A 19,533-nucleotide genomic window follows, 5' to 3' on the forward strand; every position below is an offset into this window, starting at 1 on the left:
ATTTAATTTAATTATTCACATGTTTAAATTATAATGTTTTATTCTTGTTTATTGTATATTGTGTTGTTACTTGCGAGCAAAGCACCAAGGCAAATACCTTGTATGTATACATACTTGGCTAATAAAATGTATTCAATTAAATAAAATAAAAAGTACACATGAATTTCAACTGGTTTTAAAATTGTCTTGAGCAGCAAGAACATTTCCATGAAAATGCTCATAATAGGCTGAAGTAGTCACAAACATGTTCAGTCTGAAGTGGCAGGTGGTTGATTTATCTCAGGTCTTTCCTGAGATTGCCACCAGATTTCAGCCAACGCAATTCATTCCACACGATATTGTGTTCCTATTTAGCCAGCAGATCCAGAAAACTAATGATCAACAGCATTGCATAGGTCAGCTTGATCTTCACTTTTGTACCTGCCTGTCATAACAAAGTTGTTGCTGGTATCTGCATCTCCTACTCAATTGTGCAGAGGTAAAAGATCAGATGCATTTCTTATCTGGGCCTTTGACCATGGCTAGTTTATGCAGCACAATGTATTCACTTAAATGCGTTTGCCTGAAAAGAGGATATGCAAAGGATGCAGCAAAGGGCACAGGACAAAGTAACACACTGCAGTAGTCCACACTCCACATAAAGCTGCACTTCTACCCAGTAGTTACAAAGCTGAGATCTATCCTGCAAAGTAGAACATTTGGTAATAGGTGGCACTTTCATGATTTTCAGCCATGACTACTCTTCACAATTTCTCTTTTAGCAGTTCCCCATTAGCAGTTCATCTTTTGAAAGCAAACAGCTAACCACACGTGGAAGATCTCTAATCAGCCTACGCATGCACATGCACTTCACGGTACCTGAATGGAGAACACTTGAGTAGGTCATTAGATATAAACGCATTGCTATCAAACCTCATTTCCTTGCCATCAACCCAGCTTCCTGTTACAGGTTTTTAAACTGAATATATCCTGTTTGCAAATAGGAGATTGTTATCAAACAGGTAAGCAATCCAACTAGCTCCCAGATACGATTCCTGTTCTTTATTTTACCCCGCGAGTTTTCATTGTCGTTAATAAAAGATTGTGGAATTACTCTGGGCCCCCAGATTTTTTACGAGTACAGGTGCTTTCATGCTAATGTAAATGTGCCTTGTCAGCCACGTTTTATGCTACGAGTCTCACTCTGACTCATCATTACCTGCAATTCATCCAACAACGGTGGTGTCGACGGTGAATTTAAAGATAGAGTTAGAACTGTGTCCGGTTACACAGTCATGGGTACAGAGTAAGTAGAGCAGGGGACAGAGTACACAGCCTTGAGGTGTCCCTGTACTAATGGTTATCGAGGAGATCTGTACCCAGGATGAGGCGTTTCACACCAGGGCATCGGAGATGTCCTCATTCTTCAGGGAATGGGGGTCCTCCACTTCTACTATAGATGAGGCTCTCACCAGGGTCTCTTCTATAACTCCGTAACTCTGCTCTCACTCCCCATCCCCACTCATAACAAGGGCAGAGCCCCCCTTGTCCTCAACTTCCACCCTACCAGCCGTCCCATACAACAAATAATCCTCTGACATTTTCGCCACCTCCAATGGGATCCCACCACTGGCCGCATCTTCCCATCTCCTCCCGTCTGCTTTCCGCAGAGACAGCTCCCTCCGTAACTCCCTGGTCAATTCGTCCCTTCCCACCCAAACCACCCCCTCTCCTGGTCCTTTCCCTTGCAACCGCAGGAAATGCTACACTTGTTGCTTTACCTCCCCCCTTGACTCCATTCAAAGACCCAAGCAGTCTTTCCATCCTCACCTCCTCCAACTACATCTATTGCATCCGCTGCTCTAGGTGTCAGCTGCTCTACATCGGTTACATCGGTGAGACCAAGCGTAGGCTTGGCGATCGCTTCGCCCAACACCTCTGCTCGGTTCGCAATGATCAACCTGATCTCCCGGTGGTTCAGCACTTCAACTCCCCCTCCCATTCCGAATCCGACCTTTCTGTCCTGGGCCTCCTCCATGGCCAGAGTGAGGCCCACCGTAAATTGGAGGAGCAGCACCTCATATTTTGCTTGGGCAGTTTACACCCCAGTGGTATGAACATTGACTTCTCCAATTGCAGGTATGCCCTGCTTTCCCCTCCCCAGCTCTCCCTCAGCCCACTCCGCTTCTTCCTTTCTTCTTCCCGATTTGCACACCAAGCAAATAAAGATGTTAATACAATCCAGTAAATTCAATTATGTGCACAGCGTTACCTTTTATTTTTCACTTTTAAGGTCTAAGCATCTTTCAAACACCTAAGTACCGAATGGATAAATTTTCCTTTTCAGCAGCGAGAATTCTTAGCCCACTGTCCTTGTGTTTAGCCCACTGAGTCTTCATATTCTAAATAAGAAATTAGAATTTTCCAGCTCTTCTCATAAACTTGTGTCCTTTCATCTTGCAAAATGTATGATTGTTTGTACTTTAACAGGGAGGCGATACAGGTGCACAACCTTTTATCCGAAAGCCTTGGGACCGGACACTTTTCGTAATTCAGAATTTTTCGGCTTTCGGAATGGAAGATTTTTAGCGTAGATTTTAACGGCTGGCGCAGTGGCAGAGTGCTCGGCTCATATCCGCAAGGTCGCGAGTTTGCGCCTCGATCCCGGCAGTTACTCGATCGCGAGTTTGAGTTCAATGTAGTTTTTTCTTGCAGAATAGGAGAGAATAGGGAGGGTTAAGCTGGGATCATTCTCTGCGAGATGATCTTAGTGCGGGAGACAAGTGTAGGAGAGGTGTACTGACTGTGTGGGCAGAACTTTGGAAGTGATTGCCCACCATTCTCAAAAGCCGCTGTGTCTCCCTGTCCCTCCAACTCCAGAGGAAGCCGCTCCCCGATGGGCCGCTACAGCGACAAGTCGCAGTTCGCCCACAGCCCGAGCTGCGCCCCCTCATCCGCAACCCGGGTTCCTCTGGAGTTGGAGCGGGGCTGGGCTAGAGTTGCTGCTGGCTGTGAGTCTCTGGGATCTCCGTGCTTGCAGTCCCGTTGGTCCTGACGTCTCCGGTCACCTCCCTGGAATGGAGCTGAGACTGGGAACTTTACCGCCCTTGCCCCCTCCCTCTGCAACTGCAAACAACCCCACAGTTCCCAGTCTCAGCTCCTGTACAGGGGGGTGGCCGGAGACGTCACAGCCCGAGCTGCGCCCCCTCATCCGCAACCTCAAGATCAAGACGCACCTTGCACACCATCACCTTCTGTCCCTACGTAGAGCGTGTTCCTCTGGAATTGGAACGGGGCTGGGCTGCTGCTGGCTGTGGGTCTCTGGGATCTCCGTGCTTGCAGTGGGCCTGGGGGCCGGTGTCCCGTTGGTCCTGACGTCTCCGGTGACTGGCACTGGCTCCGACGTGAAGACAATGCAAAGCCCCCGCGCCGGTGCAATGGGCGGGGAGCTGGAGAGGGGAGGGAAGGGGTCACGCACATGGCCGGGAAGCAGAGGGGTGTAGGTGGGGTGAAACTGAAGGGAGCGACAATTTGCTGCTGCCTGCCCGCTGAGTTAAAAAGTTCCCACGCAAGACTCACAATACACTGTGTATCATGAGTCTACCGTGGGAACTTTTTAACTCAGCGGGCAGGCAGCAGCAGATTGTAAATTATTAACCCTCCCGCGCAATATACCCTCACCTTCTCTTTTATGAATGGGGATTTAGTTCCCCTTTCTTCGAGGACCGACCGGAGGTTCCGCTGTCACCTCTGCGGGCCGCCCTCGGTGAACGTCTTCAAGGACCTTCCTTCAAGGACCGAAAAAATGTCCGCTATTCGGAGCTTTTCGTTATTTGGATCGTCGGATAAAAGGTTGTGCACCTGTACTCAATCATATGCTCACATAATGGGAAAACTACAATTCACTTAAAAGATTGAAGTAATTTGTCGGTGTAAATTTTACAAACATCCGAGCAAATCAGAAATCAGAAAGTGCAGCAAATGTTCCATCGCTTCAGTTTGTAATAAACTTGTGCTGCATTTGTTCGGATGCATTTAGCAAGAAAGACAGATAATGTCCAGGGAATTAAACTTTGGAAACAAATTTAAAAAAGAGATAAAAGGAACTGCAGATGCTGGAATCTTGAGCAAAAGAAACTGATATGGTTAGGCAGCATCGACGGAGCGAATCAACTAGTGACGTTTCAGGTCAGGAACCTTCTTCAGATTGATTGTGGGGGGGGGGGGGGGGGGGGGGAGAGAGAGAGAAAGCTGGAAAAGAGGTGGGGGGGGGACAAATACTGGCAAGTGATAAGATGATCTGCAGTTCGCCTACAGAGCCAACCGATCCACAGAGGACGCAGTCTCAACAACACTGAACCTCGTACTGTCACACCTTGATTGGAAAAATACTTATGCCAGGATCCTCTTCATAGACTTCAGCTCTGCTTTTAACACAATCATTCAGCAGCAGCTGGTGGAGAAGTTGGAGCTATTGGGGGTTGATGCTGGGACATGTAACTGGGTCCTGAACTTTCTATCGCAACGGCAGCAGACAGTCAGGGTGGGCAGTAGAACATCAAAAACCATAGCCGTGAGCACTGGCTCACCCCAAGGCTGTGTCCTAAGCCCCCTGCTGTTTAGTCTGCTTACACACGACTGTACTGCTAGACTCAACAACAACTTCATCAACAAGTTCGCTGATGACACAACAGTGGTGGGTCTCATCAGTGACAATGATGAGTCGGCGTACAGGATGGAGGTGGAGCTGCTCACAGGATGGTGCAAATCCCACAACCTCATTCTCAACGTGGGAAAAACTAAGGAGATGGTGGTTGACTTCAGGAGGGCGGGAAAACAACACCATACACCTCTGCACATCGATGGAGCTGATGTGGAAAGGGTCAGCAGCGTGAAGTTCCTAGGACTACACCTGTCAGATGACCTGACGTCCACGACCAACACCACAGCACTGGTCAAGAGAGCCCAGCAGCGACTACACCCTCTCCGAAGACTACGTAAAGCAGGTCTCCCCACTACACACCTACGAACTTTTTATAGGGGGACAATCGAGAGCACATTAACCTACGGCATCACTTCCTGGTTCGGGAGCTGCAAGGCGTACGAACAGCACCAACAAGACAGGATTGTGAAGAATGCCAGCAGGATTATTGGTGCTCCACTCCCTTTCCTGCTGGACATATACAGGAAGAGATGTATCAGCAGAGCCATCTCCATCATCAAAGACCCCTACCACCCATCGCATCACATATTCTCCATCCTGCCATCTGGGAAGAGGTACAGGAGCATTAGCTGCAAAACCAGCAGGATGCTCCTCAATTTCTTCCCGCAGGCTATAAGACTGATAAACGGACTTTGCCCCTGCCAAAGTATCGCGCACCAACCACCAACCTGGACACACTGCAGCAGAGCCACTGTCGTGCCGCTGCCGATCGGAACGCCTGTTGATGTTTAGTAGAGTGTTAATTTGTTCATGATATATGTATTTTTATTTCTATTTATTTTTAATGCACACTGAATGGACAATGGTTGAGCAACGTTTTTTTGTTTCCTCTGGGTATGTGAATACTCAGGAAATGACAATAAAGATATACAATACAATACCTACGAACTTTTTATAGGGGGACAATCGAGAGCACATTAACCTACGGCATCACTTCCTGGTTCGGGAGCTGCAAGGCATACGAACGGCACCAACTAGACAGGATTGTGAAGAATGCCAGCAGGATTATTGGTGCTCCACTCCCTGATTATAGGTGATGGGGGTTAATTGTCATCTACTCTGCCCATCCGACAACGTCTAGAGGTGAAAAGGAGACAAAAGGGTGTTAGAAAGGGAGAGAAGAGTGAAATGCAAAGCCAGTGGGAGGGATATTGGTGAAAGGAGAAAGGGGGTGAAAAGGAAAATAGAGGACGTGAATGGGAAAGTATACAAAGATGAGGAAAGGAGCAAGGGAGAGGGTATGAATATTGGGAAGAAATTGATGTGCACTCAGATGGGGGTGGGCACAGGAAAGAGGAAGAATGGGGTATGGGGTATTACCTAAAATTGGAGAAGTTAATGATCATACCATTAGGTTGCAAGCTGCACAGCGGAATACGAGCTGTTGTTCCTACAGTTTGTGTTTGTTCTCACTCTTACAATGGAAGAGGCCAAGAACAGAAAAGTTGGTATGTAAATGGGAAGGGGATTTAAGATAATTAGCGATTTGGATGTCCAGCATGCCTTGGCAGACAGAGCACAAGTGTTTGGTGAAATAGTTGTTTAATCTACACGTGGTCTCACTGATGTAAAGGGGGCGACTTCGAAAGCAACAAATGCAGTGTAGATGAGGTTTGAAATGACACATCTGGAAGAGCTATTGCGGTCCCTGGATGGAGGCGAGGGAGGTACCAAGTAGCAGAATGGATTTGCTGCCCAGCTTCAACAAAGAAAACAAAAATGGGTAGCTACTCAGGGTGGGATAACATTATTCCACAAGAATTGGTGCTGAGACCAAGTTGGATTATAAACTACATTAACAATTCATACTTTGCAATCAAAAACTATTTCAAAGATGTGGATTACTGACATGTCCGAGACACTACATTTAGAAAACATTAGGCTTGTTTTGGCTGATAAAGTACAATACAATACAATACCATTTATTGTCATTTGAGCCTCAGTGAGGCTCAAACGAAATTCCGTTTCCACAGCCATACAAACAAAGACAATTTCCTACAGACATACACACAATTTAATTCACACAAACATCCATCACAGTGAACCCACTGTGATGGAAGGCAAAGTCTTTTCTCTCCCCTGTTCTCCATTTCTCTCCCGATGTCCAAGCCCCAGGCGGGCGATGATAAGTCCCACGGCCATTTTAGGCCGTGCCGGACGATTAACGGCCCCGCTCCCGGTCTAAAAGTCACAATGTTGGAGCCCCCGGCGGGCGCTGGAATGTCCCACGGCCATGAGGCCGCGCCGGGCGATGTACGTCCCCGCTCCGGGTCATTCCAACCCTGCGACACGGGCTGGAGAAGTCGTGTTGCGGGAGCTCCGGGAAGCGGTCTCTCCCCCCGGACCCGCGAGCTCCCGATGTCCCAGTCCACCGGACCTGCGGCTGCGTTGCTGGAGCCTCCGAGCCCCAGGAGTCGAGTCGCAGCAGCAAGTCACCACCGCTGCTCACGGTCCGAGGCCGGCCAGCCCCACGATGGTGAGTAGTCCGCAGCTCCGCAGTCTCCCGAGCCCCCGGGTCGTTCAGGTTGGAGGCCGCTCCACGGTGCTAGGCCCCAACGACAATGGAGACGGAGACCCGACAGGGAAAAGCTCGGGTCTCCCGGACAGGGAAGAGATTTTAAACAGTCCCCCCCCCCCCACATATACACATTTAAAACCAGTATTAAAAAAACACCAACACTACATTTAACTAGACAAAAAATTAAAAAAAGACAGACAGGCTGTAGGGGCCGCTGCAACGGGTGAGTCGCGCCGCCGCTTTTACCAATTCTCCAAAACATGGTCCCCTTTCACTGAATTTCTTCAACAACAGAATGGTTGAACACAAATTTAAAACCGATGCTTGGGATGGGTGAGCGGGGGGGAAGGATAGTGGGGCATATCTCAGTCTTTTTTTTCTTCTAATTTCTCTTTTTTCTTCCAGCACTTCTTTGGTAATTCAGGGGTCTTTTCTTCTCTCTCTTTTGCATCTTTCTTCTTTTTCTTCATTCTTTCCTTTTTTTCTCTTTTATTTATGTATCAATTTATAAAATGTTAAATTAAGCTGTACGAAAATTGGATAACTCTCACGCCGATTGCTTTATTCTTGCACAATTGCTTCTAATAAAATTTTTAAAAACTATTTCAAAATATTAGAGGTGAAGAGAGATAATCAATACCAAGAAGGTTTACAACAAATCACAGTAAGCCATTGACAAGTAGAATGAAAAAAAAAAAGGAATGTTAATGTAAAAATGTGAGGTAGTACGTTTTGATAAAAAAGAGCAGGGTTATCACATTATTTGGAGGTTGCTAGTCTAGGTGGAGTAAAGGATCTCGAAATACAGATACTCGATTAACTAACAACCAAGCCAAAATGCAAAAATGCCAAAATAATGTATTCCATCACATCACACCTCTCACACAGCAAGTTGGTTTGTCCGACTGTCGTCCCTCTCAGTACCTCCCTGTTCTTGGCTCCTTCCAGATTTTGACATCAGCCCACCCAATCCCACGCCCATTTCTACACGAGAACGAAGAACCTCTAAATTGAATTAAAAACAGCAGTGCATCAACTGAAACTAATGTTATTATTAACACAAATATCATTTAGTCGTTTAAAAAAGGAAATTTTTTATTGTAATTTTAGCAATTTTCCGCCAGAAGTGAACATGCCTAACTTCTGCAAAGGTCCAAATTGATGAAATTAGTTTTTTGATCGTATGTTGTCTTTTAACTGCTCGGCTACAGTTTGCTTTTGAACTTCATCCCACAATTTATGTAGGGCCTTACCAATCACTTAAAGTTGTGTCACAGCTGGCAAGGTTATTTCAATGACACAGCAAGCCAAACTGTAATTTCTTTCTAGGAAGTTAGAAGTAGCAGTTATGCTAAATTTGTATCGAATCTTGGTTAGACCACACATTGAGCACCGTATGCAGATCTGGTCACCATAGCATGTAGAGGATGGAGAGTGCAGAGATTACAATGATGATACCAGCAATGCATGGATTTCTGGTGACCCAACAGAGTATGAAGGCTTTTATCAAGATTTGAAACCGAATGTGTCCACTTGTGAGGAAGAACATAACTAAAGGCCGTAAATCTTCACAGATCGTTAAACAAAAAGAAAAAAAATCGGAGGTGAAGATATTTCTTTAGCAAGAAATTGGCTACAATGTAAACCCACCGACATTGGCTGAAGCAACAAGCATACAAAAGAGAAGGGAACAGGGTTGTGCTGATGCATAGGGAGAAAAGATGGGAGATATCTTGAGTGGAGTACAAATTCCCACAGCCAGAGCCATGCAGGAAAGGTTTTCTCCATGTCACTGTTGGTTCTTTTTCCAATCATTTTCATGGTTCCTGACTCTTCCACCAAAAGGAGTAATACCACCAATAGGACTAATTCTTTTCAACCTATTTTGTTTAGATTCTTTATGACCATACATTTGCCAGGTCCCCTTCCAAGGTTGGTCATTAAGATAGATCTAAAAAAAAAGGCCTCTGTGACCACAATAATCACCTTCATCCAGTCAAAAAACAATTTTATCATGACGTTCTTGTCTGTACTTAAACTGTCTCTGTGATATCAGTGTTTGTCATCTTTTCCATCAAAGCTGTTACATACCACTTTACCAAGTTTTTTGCAAAACGAGATACACTACAACTCAATTACTCTGATCAAAAATATTAGATTATATTGGTTGAACATGAATTGGTTTCCTATAACTAATCCATTTTCCTCCAGTTTATAATTAACACGTGTTCCCTTTTTGAACGAGGGAGAGACATTGTCCATTCATCCAGGACCACCACTGCCCCTCTCCTCCTTATCCATAGAGCATTAAGAATCTTCTACTGCTAGTCAGTAACCCTGCAATTTATTCCTTTACATCCCTCAATCTTAGGATGCATCCCATCCAATCCTGGTGACTGAATTACTTCAACCGATTTACCCCAAGCTCAGGTGTGTAATGTTCTCTCTAACCAAACAAACCTAACCAGTCGTTGATCCCTCTGCGACAACCTCGCTGCAGCACTATTATCTTTAATCAATTCTTTACTCAATCTTGTTTACAGGAACATTACCGCACTGCCCTTCCATTAACTAAGCCATTTTTTTGCTTTAGCTACCACATCATTATAGTCCCTATTAGCTATCTCTGCTTGCAAGTCAGCAACCTTATTTGCTACTCTCTGCATTATCATGATTGAACAATACTTTTGCCTTTTTCTTTTTCTTCCTAAATACACCTTCACCTGAACCCCTACCTTCTATTTCCAGTTTCGCCATTTACCTACCAATTGTACCCACAGGTCAAACTAGTTTAAACCCTTCCATACACCAACAACAAACTCCACTATGGTCATCAAACCTTATCTTTACATATCGCAATGTAACTGAAGTCCCTCCAAGTAAATCTTTCTGCACCATCTCAATATCCTCTGCATTATCTTAATCTGAGTCTTAATCAAAAGTGGCACAACAGTAGAGTTCTTACTGTACAGAACCGGAGACCCGGGTTCGATCCTAACTACTGGTGCTGTCTGTATGGAGTTTGTACGTTCACCCCGTGACTGCGCGGGTTTTATCTGGGTGCTCCGGTTTCCTCCCACATTCCACACACGTGCAGGTTTGTAGGGTAAACAGGCATCTGTAAATAGTACCTTAAAATTGTCCCTCGTGCATAGGATAGAGCTAGTGTATGGGTGATCAATGGTCGGCTTGGGCTCAGTGAACAGAAGGTCCTGTTGCCACACTGTATATGTAAACTAAACTAATCTGAGGTGATGTAAAACAGATTTACTCAACCTCTTCCTATTGGCCAGGAAACATACTGATAAGTTAGTCCCTCTGTTTGCTTCTAGACTATGGAAGATAATGAACCTGCCTGCAGGTTTCAGTCAATGTTCCACCCGTATTAGACTGTCAGTGGCAAATTGAGAATAATGCAACATGGTCTAGTAGTTCATGTCACAACAGTAAGTACAAAACTACAGCCTGAAACTGTATTCACCTTCCCAAATCACAGAAGTGCAAATGAATTATTCCCACCCAGAACTTTACAAAAATAAAAGCCCGAACAAAAATAAATTGCCCCATTAAAACCTTAAACTAAAAATAAAATTAATGCAGACTCGAATGCTTCCGCAGACACAATACTCTGCAATTACACAGCGGTTCAGAGAAAACAAAATCAAAGACATCAGATCTGATAGTGACCATTCGTGAGGTGCTCATATTATGACGCATAACAACAGCAGGTTTATTCTACAAATACTAACCCACAACTCAAAGTTCACTACAATTCTGGAATCCAAGCCCAACATTTGAGGTTGGCGAGCTTGTTGTTGAACACTGTATTTGAAGATAATGGAAAAGCACATTCCACACATAAAAATCACTCTCTCCTTACTCCTCTTGAAGCTGCCCATTGTCTCTGTCACCTCTCCCTCCCTCTCCCTTTCCCTACCCTCAGGCACTCCCTCACCTCCCCCCTTTCGCACCCTCACCAAAGACAATGTTTAAATAACATTTCTTCTCCTCCCATCCCCCACTCCGTCAACTCTCATAGCTTGTGTATTAGCAGCAGAGATCACATTGTGATATCATTTTCTGTTGTCGGAATGTTCACGACAGCTTTTGTAAATGAGATCCCATTGTGATTGGCGGACTGTTAGATGCCATTGTGACATCATCACCAATGAACCGGCCTCAACTACATTCTGTGGCAGAGAATTCCAGAGATTCACCACTCTCCGTGTAAAAAATGTTTTTCTCATCTCAGTCCTAAAAGATTTCCCCTTTATCCTTAAACTGTGACCCTTTGTTCTGGACTTCCAACATCGGGAACAATCTTCCTGCATCTAGCCTGTCCAACCCCTTAAGAATATTGTAAGTTTCTATATGATCCCCCCCTTAATCTTCTAAATTCTAGCGAGTACAAGCCGAGTTTATCCAGTCTATCTTCTTATGAAAGTCCTGACATCCCAGGAATCAGTCTGGTGAACCTTCTCTGTACTCCCTCTATGGCAAGAATGTCCTTCCTCAGATTAGGAGATCAAAACTGTACGCAATACTCCAGGTGTGGTCTCACCAAGACGCTGGACAACTGCAGTAGAACCTCCCTGCTCCTATACTCAAATCCTTTTGCTATGAATGCTAACATACCATTCGCTTTCTTCACTGCCTGCTGCACCTGCACGCCTACTTTCAATGACTGGTGTACCATGACACCCAGGTCTCGTTGCATCTCCCCTTTTCCTAATCAGCCACCATTCAGGTAATAGTCTATCTTCCTGTTTTTGCCACCAAAGTGGATAACCTCACATTTATCCACATTATACTGCATCTGCCATGCATTTGCCCACTCACCAGGCCTATCCAAGTCATCTTGCAGCCTCCTAGCATCCTCCTCACAGCTAACACTGCCCCCCAGCTTTGTGTCATCTGCAAACTTGGAGATGTTGCATTCCATTCCCTCGTCCAAATCATTAATATATATTGTAAATAGCTGGAAGCTATTGTGAATGCAGAAAGAACGAGCAAATCAGGCCCGCCCCCCTCGCCCACGCCCCCCCCTTCTGCCCTCGTTGAGGGGACGTGACCGAGCTGTCGGGTCCCCACCCTCTCTCTGCCCCTCCCCCCTCTTTGCGACCCCCCTCTCTCTCTCTGCCCTCCCTCTCTCGCTCTAGCCACGCCTGTGAGTTGGAGGTATGCGTGAGTGGATAGGGCAGGGAATGGGGTAAAAGGAGCGAATAAATAATATTAATATAATGTCAAGGGGGTGGTGTGTGTGTGTGACGCCGCAGGCCGCCCCCTCCCTGCAACCGCGCGTTATGGGGACGGGACCCAACGGGTCCCACTTGGTCTAGTATAACATAAAATCTGAAGGAAACTCGATTAGATCGACGACGGGGAAAATCTGAGTAAGGTTCTGCAAAAATGTTAGCGCTACCGTTTAGGCGAAAATACAATCACACACACATAGAAACAAGATGAGACTTTTAATAGTATATAGATGATTTACGTGGCTATTTGCGAAGTCATAACGTAGATATATGGTGCATGTTCTCAGACAATTCCATTGTAGCAAAAAAATATTTACACAGTGACTAGATTGAAGCAAAACCTCAACAATGGGGATGCTACAGCTCTGGTATACATGCTTATAATGGTAAACATGCAAGAATGTGTGCACAAATTTAAATACAAAAATATGTTTCACTCAAACTTCTCAATTTATTTTTTATTTTATCATGTAAACATAATTCACAAAGACATTGGCAATCTTACAGATTTTAACACTGCACGATAAACTGCTCAAAAAGACAAAGAAAAAAGCAATTCCAAATAATCTCAAAGAATAATTTATTTGAACTGAAATGAAGCTTCTAGTACAATTTAACACCAATTTTCACAAAAATAAGCACACCGACTATATTTAAACTTGTGTTGCTTGTAACCAAGAGATGCAACTTCACTCATCACCATTCCCTCTTCTAGTCATTCAAGTCCAGGAAAAATTTGTTAAATCCAATTATCGTATTTGTTCTCGCCTTTTAGTGTGCAAAATAAGGAGAAAATAAGTAAAAAGTGCGAATGTGGGTGGGCAAGAGTCTCAGGAAAAGAGTCCCAGATCTGTCAGCTCATTAAAAAAGGGAGTAGTCAACTACCAGGATTAATGTTTAAAGCTATAAGAAGAACTGAAGTTTCAATAAAGAGAAATTCAGAAAGGGACTAGAAGCTCATACTGGCTATCAGAAACAAAAAGTAAACAAAGAGCCTAGAGGGGCAGGCCGTTGTTGCTACCTTTCATTTCCTAGCCAAATCTGTATCAACTTATCGTTTGCTGGCTTAACCCCAACTCCACCTCTTAATGTTGGCCATTTCCCCTCTGCTTTTTCAGATAGATGACAGACCTCAACCTGAAATGAAGAGATGCTGCTTGACCATTTTCTTTTGCTACAATTTCTTGCATCCAGTCTTTTGTGTTGCATCAGAAATGGTGAAATGCTCATACCAAGCACGTTTAAAGGTGTTTAGAAAAAAAAACAATTAACTGGAACAAAAGACAATCAGTTGGTTGCTATACCACTTGCAAAACAAATTTTACAAAATCAGAAATGTGGCTTGAAAAATATCAACTTAAATACATGTCTTTCCATTTTACATCTACTAACATAGGGGATTGGCATGTACTAACAAGAAAATGTTTAAGGAGCAAAATCTTTACTACACAATGTTAAAATACCTAGAAATATGACAGATAAGACTACAAATGATTAAAATTACATTTATTCTATTTTTTAGGACATTCAAAAGCACTTCACACAATGAAGTAGTTCTGGTACAATGCAGTGAAATTACCTGCCAATTTACACATTGAAAGCTTTTGCAAGAAGCAGCAATCAAGATGATCTGTGGGATCTATTTGGAGATAAATATTACTCAATACACCGGGAAAAGCCCTACAGTTCATAAAATTACGAAGTAAAAATTTCTATGAATTCAAGGAATTAAATGAAAGCACCATATTTTTCAATTATCAGAAAATACGGGAACATTCTATCAGAAGAGAAATGAAGTACAGTCATTTACTTAAAATATTAATTCTATACTCTCACTCTAAATACAATGCACATATCACAACATTCTACAATATTCTGCCACAAATTACAACTTTACATCAATAAAACCATCAATTTCTTATGAAAACAAACTAGTTAGTTGCTTAGTCACAGAACTGACTGCTCAACTAGTGAAAAATCATATCAACCCTCTGGAAAATTGTAGAGAAATTACCAACATTGAAATGCAAGATATTTCACAAGTAAAGGACAGGCCCTTCAAAATTCCAATGAGATAGACAAGATTCAAGACCAAAGCACACTGCAGATTCACCGCATGCAAGGATATTCAAATATTGAGAGGATAGACATTTCCATTTAACATTACATTACACAATATAGGTACCTGTCAATTTTAATTATACAGACATTATTGAGCAAATGAGACCACTATGCTAGTCACATAAATTCATTTCACTTGCACCGATTGATTGATTGATTGACATCAGCTTCAGATGCATGCAAATAAAATGTGCTTGTGTAAGTACACACAAAAAAAAAGGATAATCCATTGATGGTGTTTACATTTAAATTGGCATTCAACATTTGACTATAACTTTTAGAAATACTTAGAAACAAGGAATGCTAGATGCTGGTTTACACAAAATGCTGAAGTAACTCTGCAGTTCAGGCAGCATCTCTGGAGAATATGGATGGATGACGTTTCTTATCTAGAATTACCCTAAGGGTCCAAACCCAAAACATCACCAATCCACGCTCTCCAGATATGTTACCAGACAATAGGTGCAGGAGTAGGCCATTCGGCCCTTCGAGCCAGCACCGCCATTCATTGTAATCATGGCTGATCATTCACAATCAGTACCCTGTTCCTGCCTTCTCCCCATATCCCACAACTCCACTATATTTAAGAGCTCTCTCTAACTCTCTCTTGAACATACAGAGAATTGGCCTGCACTGCCTACTGAATTACTCCAACACTTTGAGTCCTTTCATCAATACTTGATATTTTCAAGAATAATAGATGGTTGTAATAAACAAAAAAAACCTGCAATTAAAAATAGTTGGACAGCATCATCATTAAACTAAAAACCAGAATGATTCTGAAAAATCCATGCCTAAACCTGTTCAAAAATAAATCATTCAATGGGGGAGGATAAAGTTCTCAATTTCTATTTCAGTTCTTCTTCCAAAATTCCTTTTGAGTCACTGCAATAAAAACACTACAATTTTACTACCTTCCCAAGGCGCAGGCAAGTCTAGGGAGTCTGCTCACACCTCAGTATAAAATTGCTTTGCATCATGTAGCAACTCGTCCCTGATAATTCCTGAATAAATATTCAACCATTTTAGCCTCCCAAGAAAAGTAACACATATTGTTGACTTTTGATGCGACTTTCCACTGAGATTTAATTGGCACAGCAGTCTGCACCTTTCAAAGGCATTCCACCTGATTTAACACCCAAGATAAAGAAACAATTTCCTTTGAAATTTGTTATTTAAAACATAAAATTGTACAAAGGATTTTGGTGCATCCTAGGCATTTTACTGTTAATCATTTAAATCCTTAATTTGAGACAATATCTTCAAAGCAACCTTTAAAATTATATTTCTCCTCAAATCTTACATGGAACTCTGCAGTCCATCAATGTCAATCCATAATTAGTTACCTTGGAGAATGCCTAAATAGTTCTACAGCTAATTGATGTTACTGAAATGTGACATGCAAATGAAGGCAACATTTTGACCTCAACATAGAATAAACCTGTCACCTTGTCTTACAGAATACAAAGGTGTGTGAATGCAATCGCTTTACAATCACCAGTGTAGGATCCAAATTCTCAATCCCTTGGGAACTGCTCTAGTAATGAAGCCATCATGGATTTGTGCAGTATACTTAGATAGGAGCTGATAGGTGTCACAAATAACATTTGCTTCAAAGAAATGGTAAATAATAACCATTTCTAACAAGAGAACTCCTTGTTGGAACCAGCATCTTTTTTATGTTTATTGTATGCAATGATAAAATTCTTTACGTAAACATCCTGGAGTTTATTGCTGACCAGAGGTTTACATGATTAAGAGAGGTTGGAAGCTGTGCATTATATCCAACGCAGGGCGTGCAACCTCTCAAAGGCATTCTGACATCTACAAAGTACAAACCATGAGTATGATGGAATACAATACACTCGTCTCAAAGAGCATAGCTCCAAAAACTAAAAAAAAAAATGATATTATCCAAGACAAAGGAGCCCACTTGACTGGCAACTATTCCATCTTCCTAAGCATTCAATGTATTCATCAGCAGTGCACTCTGGCTTTGGTTCACAAGATGAAATGCATTAATTTAACACAACTTCAATGGTTTACGTGAAACATGCTATTTCTATTAACAAGAAGGACATGGACAGCAGGTGCATGGGTATCCAAGCACATTATACCCAATGCAAAAAATACTGCATGATCAAAATTCTGAACTTGCTGCTGAACTTCAATGATAGCTTACCATTTTTTTTTCCGAACAGCATGCAAGGGATGACAAATAAATGCTGATCTTTCCTGCAATCCCAACATCCTTAAACAAACGTATAAAGGGTCAACACTGTAAGGATAATTGTAATGCATAGGAATCCAAAGAGAAATTGAGAATAATTAAAAAACAAATTCATCAGTGATTTTACAAATGCTATTTATGTCATTCTAAACTGAGCATTATCAAAAGGTTAACAATGTATATTTTAGAAAAAATGGGCTTTCCTGTACTGCAAAACTATTTGCAGTAAATGGCACACAATTTGTTATAATGAAAATAACTGTCACAGATTGCCCCTCAATCACAATCTCATCAAAAAAGAAATTGCATGATTTACAATGACCTTGCATAAGAATACAGATGACAGATTAGAGAATTCCAAAGTAAGTTTACTATAATACAACTATGTTACAGTCAGATAACTTACTACAAAATGGAAAAAAAGATAAATAGATTGTAAAACCAAACACAAGTGTTTAGATTCTTTTTGATAAAATGATTCCCATCTCAAGAATTTAAATTCCAAAATACACTGCCAGAAATCAACTTGCATGGTTATTATATGCAATTTATCACTGCAATTTTTGCCAACTTTATAGGGACACTGGGGCTGGAAAATTCAACAATTGATAACGCATGGAAAGGAACAAATAAATATCATAATCCATTTCACGAACTTTTGCCTCGTCTGAAACTTGTTCGTTTTAGATCTAAGACTAAATGATTGTGACAGCTACAAAGTTTTAATTCTATTTATTTATTTGTAACAATCTCAATTCAATCAACCATGGAACTGGTGCATGACATGCCAAATGGACTAGGAGCACCATGTAATGAGGAACATTTTAGCACTGTGTGAAAGAGAGACTGCTTTTAGCAGACCTTGCGCATGTGGGTATAAAAAGCAAACATAGGTTTGTCTCCAGGAACTGAATCTAAGCATGTTTTTAAAAAACTAGACTTTCACAATTTGTTCATTACAAACAGCATTATGCACTTTATTAAAACAGAGAGTTTGCAACCTGGATATGAATGCAGAGGAAGCCAAGACACTTGCATGAAGGCAAGAACTATAAAGCCGCATAATGAAGAACCCGGTCATCAGGCATAAAGTGCTCTCAGTTTTGCTGTCCATGGCAAAGTAAGGGTTCCATCTAGTACTTTATCAGGGAAACCAAAATGCATCATGCTTGCAGACACAATGGACAAATGTCTAAATGGGGCCGACAAAAGTGAGAGAGGAGGTTGTTAAACTGTCTTCGGAGGGAGGAGAACTTCTTCAAAGTAGGCATACCTTGAGGAGATTTCGTAGTGGAGTACGTGGGAAGTCGTTGACCCAAAATAAATATTGTTAAATGAGTGTAATGTTGCGCTAGGTACTGTGAATAAAGATAAAAAATACCCAATATTGGTACTATTACAAATTTTATGAATAGAATTACGTTTCTTGAAACAATGTTCAAAACATCAATACATCAAAACATCACTCAAGATGCCATGCAATGTGTGAAGAACTTGAATGAATGAGACAATAAACAACACTACTGTTACAAATGTGGAATCTACTCATTCTAGAATGATCTCAGATGTCCTTACTTTCCACAAAACAAGGGTACATCATTGTGGTAATGTAGCTAGTCACGAAGTCAGATCAAATTTCTCCTACTGTTTGGATCACCACATTTTCTGCATGTTATTCAGAAAACAGTGGCAAACACAAGATGTAATAACAAAGAACTGCATTTACACCACCGCAGGACTGCTAAACAGAATCGGAAAAATAACACGCGAGTTTCACTGTACCTTAACTGGTATATATGATAATAAACTGACCTTGAAACCTTGAAGGAATATACAACAATGTGATAAAATAAGCAATAATGACACGAGCAAATGCAGCTTTTCAGACAATGAAGCAGCACGTGCACTTTGTAGTATTTAAATAACATGCAGGTTTGGGCTAAGTATGTAATATTTTAGCTACACAATGATATCCACTGACCCAACCCCAACAAGACAGTATAATCAATTTCCTTTGACACTCAACAGTATTATCATAATAAAGTGCCGCACCAAAGTCTTAAAGATTGCCATCATCCAGAACTTTAAACTGGACCAATCATAAGAACTGAAAACACAATAGGAGGAAGTAATTTAGGCATCTTGTTGCCTATGGCCTACTACCCAACCACCATAGCCGTATCACCATCTAAAAGATAAAAATGTGCAATAACATAATTTGTTTAGAAAACTGCAGCTCCAGCAACACGAAACTTACCAGAATTAGGGATGGTGGATCTATTTAACAGATATCCCTGGCTAATGTTCTAATTACCCATTCCCTTCATTACTGGCATGCTATATTTGCAGTTGAAACCATCTGCAAACTATACTGCAGCAACTCAAAAGACCAGCTACCAGTCTGGAAAAGTAAGTTAAAACAGTGACTGTGCTAAGATTCTGTCTATTAAAAAAACTATCTTGATAAAGTGCCTAGATAAAAAACTATATGGGTATACCCTATGAACAGGCACGTTGTCGAAAAGTTCATTAGAACAGCTTGATTTTGTTGCATGGATAGATAATATGACATGATTTTGTTCATTCTAAACGTGTCTATTCCAGCACATGCCTGCCCAGTGTTCTTTTGTTTACCTACCAACATAGATGTCATGTTGCTTTTCGCCCAATTCGTACCAAGTCACATTCACTATCTCACTCTTACTGA

At 42.0% G+C, this 19,533-nt stretch overlaps 1 protein-coding gene across 1 annotated transcript in view; it reads right to left on the reverse strand.

The window, feature by feature from the left end:
• LOC129707443 (tyrosine-protein phosphatase non-receptor type 1-like) overlaps positions 1–19,533 on the reverse strand; it is a 67,711-nt gene that overhangs the window by 39,073 nt on the left and 9,105 nt on the right. The window lies entirely within an intron of this gene.

This window comes from Leucoraja erinacea, chromosome 21, assembly GCF_028641065.1.
Source record: "Leucoraja erinacea ecotype New England chromosome 21, Leri_hhj_1, whole genome shotgun sequence".
In the NCBI taxonomy this organism is placed as follows: domain Eukaryota; kingdom Metazoa; phylum Chordata; class Chondrichthyes; order Rajiformes; family Rajidae; genus Leucoraja; species Leucoraja erinaceus.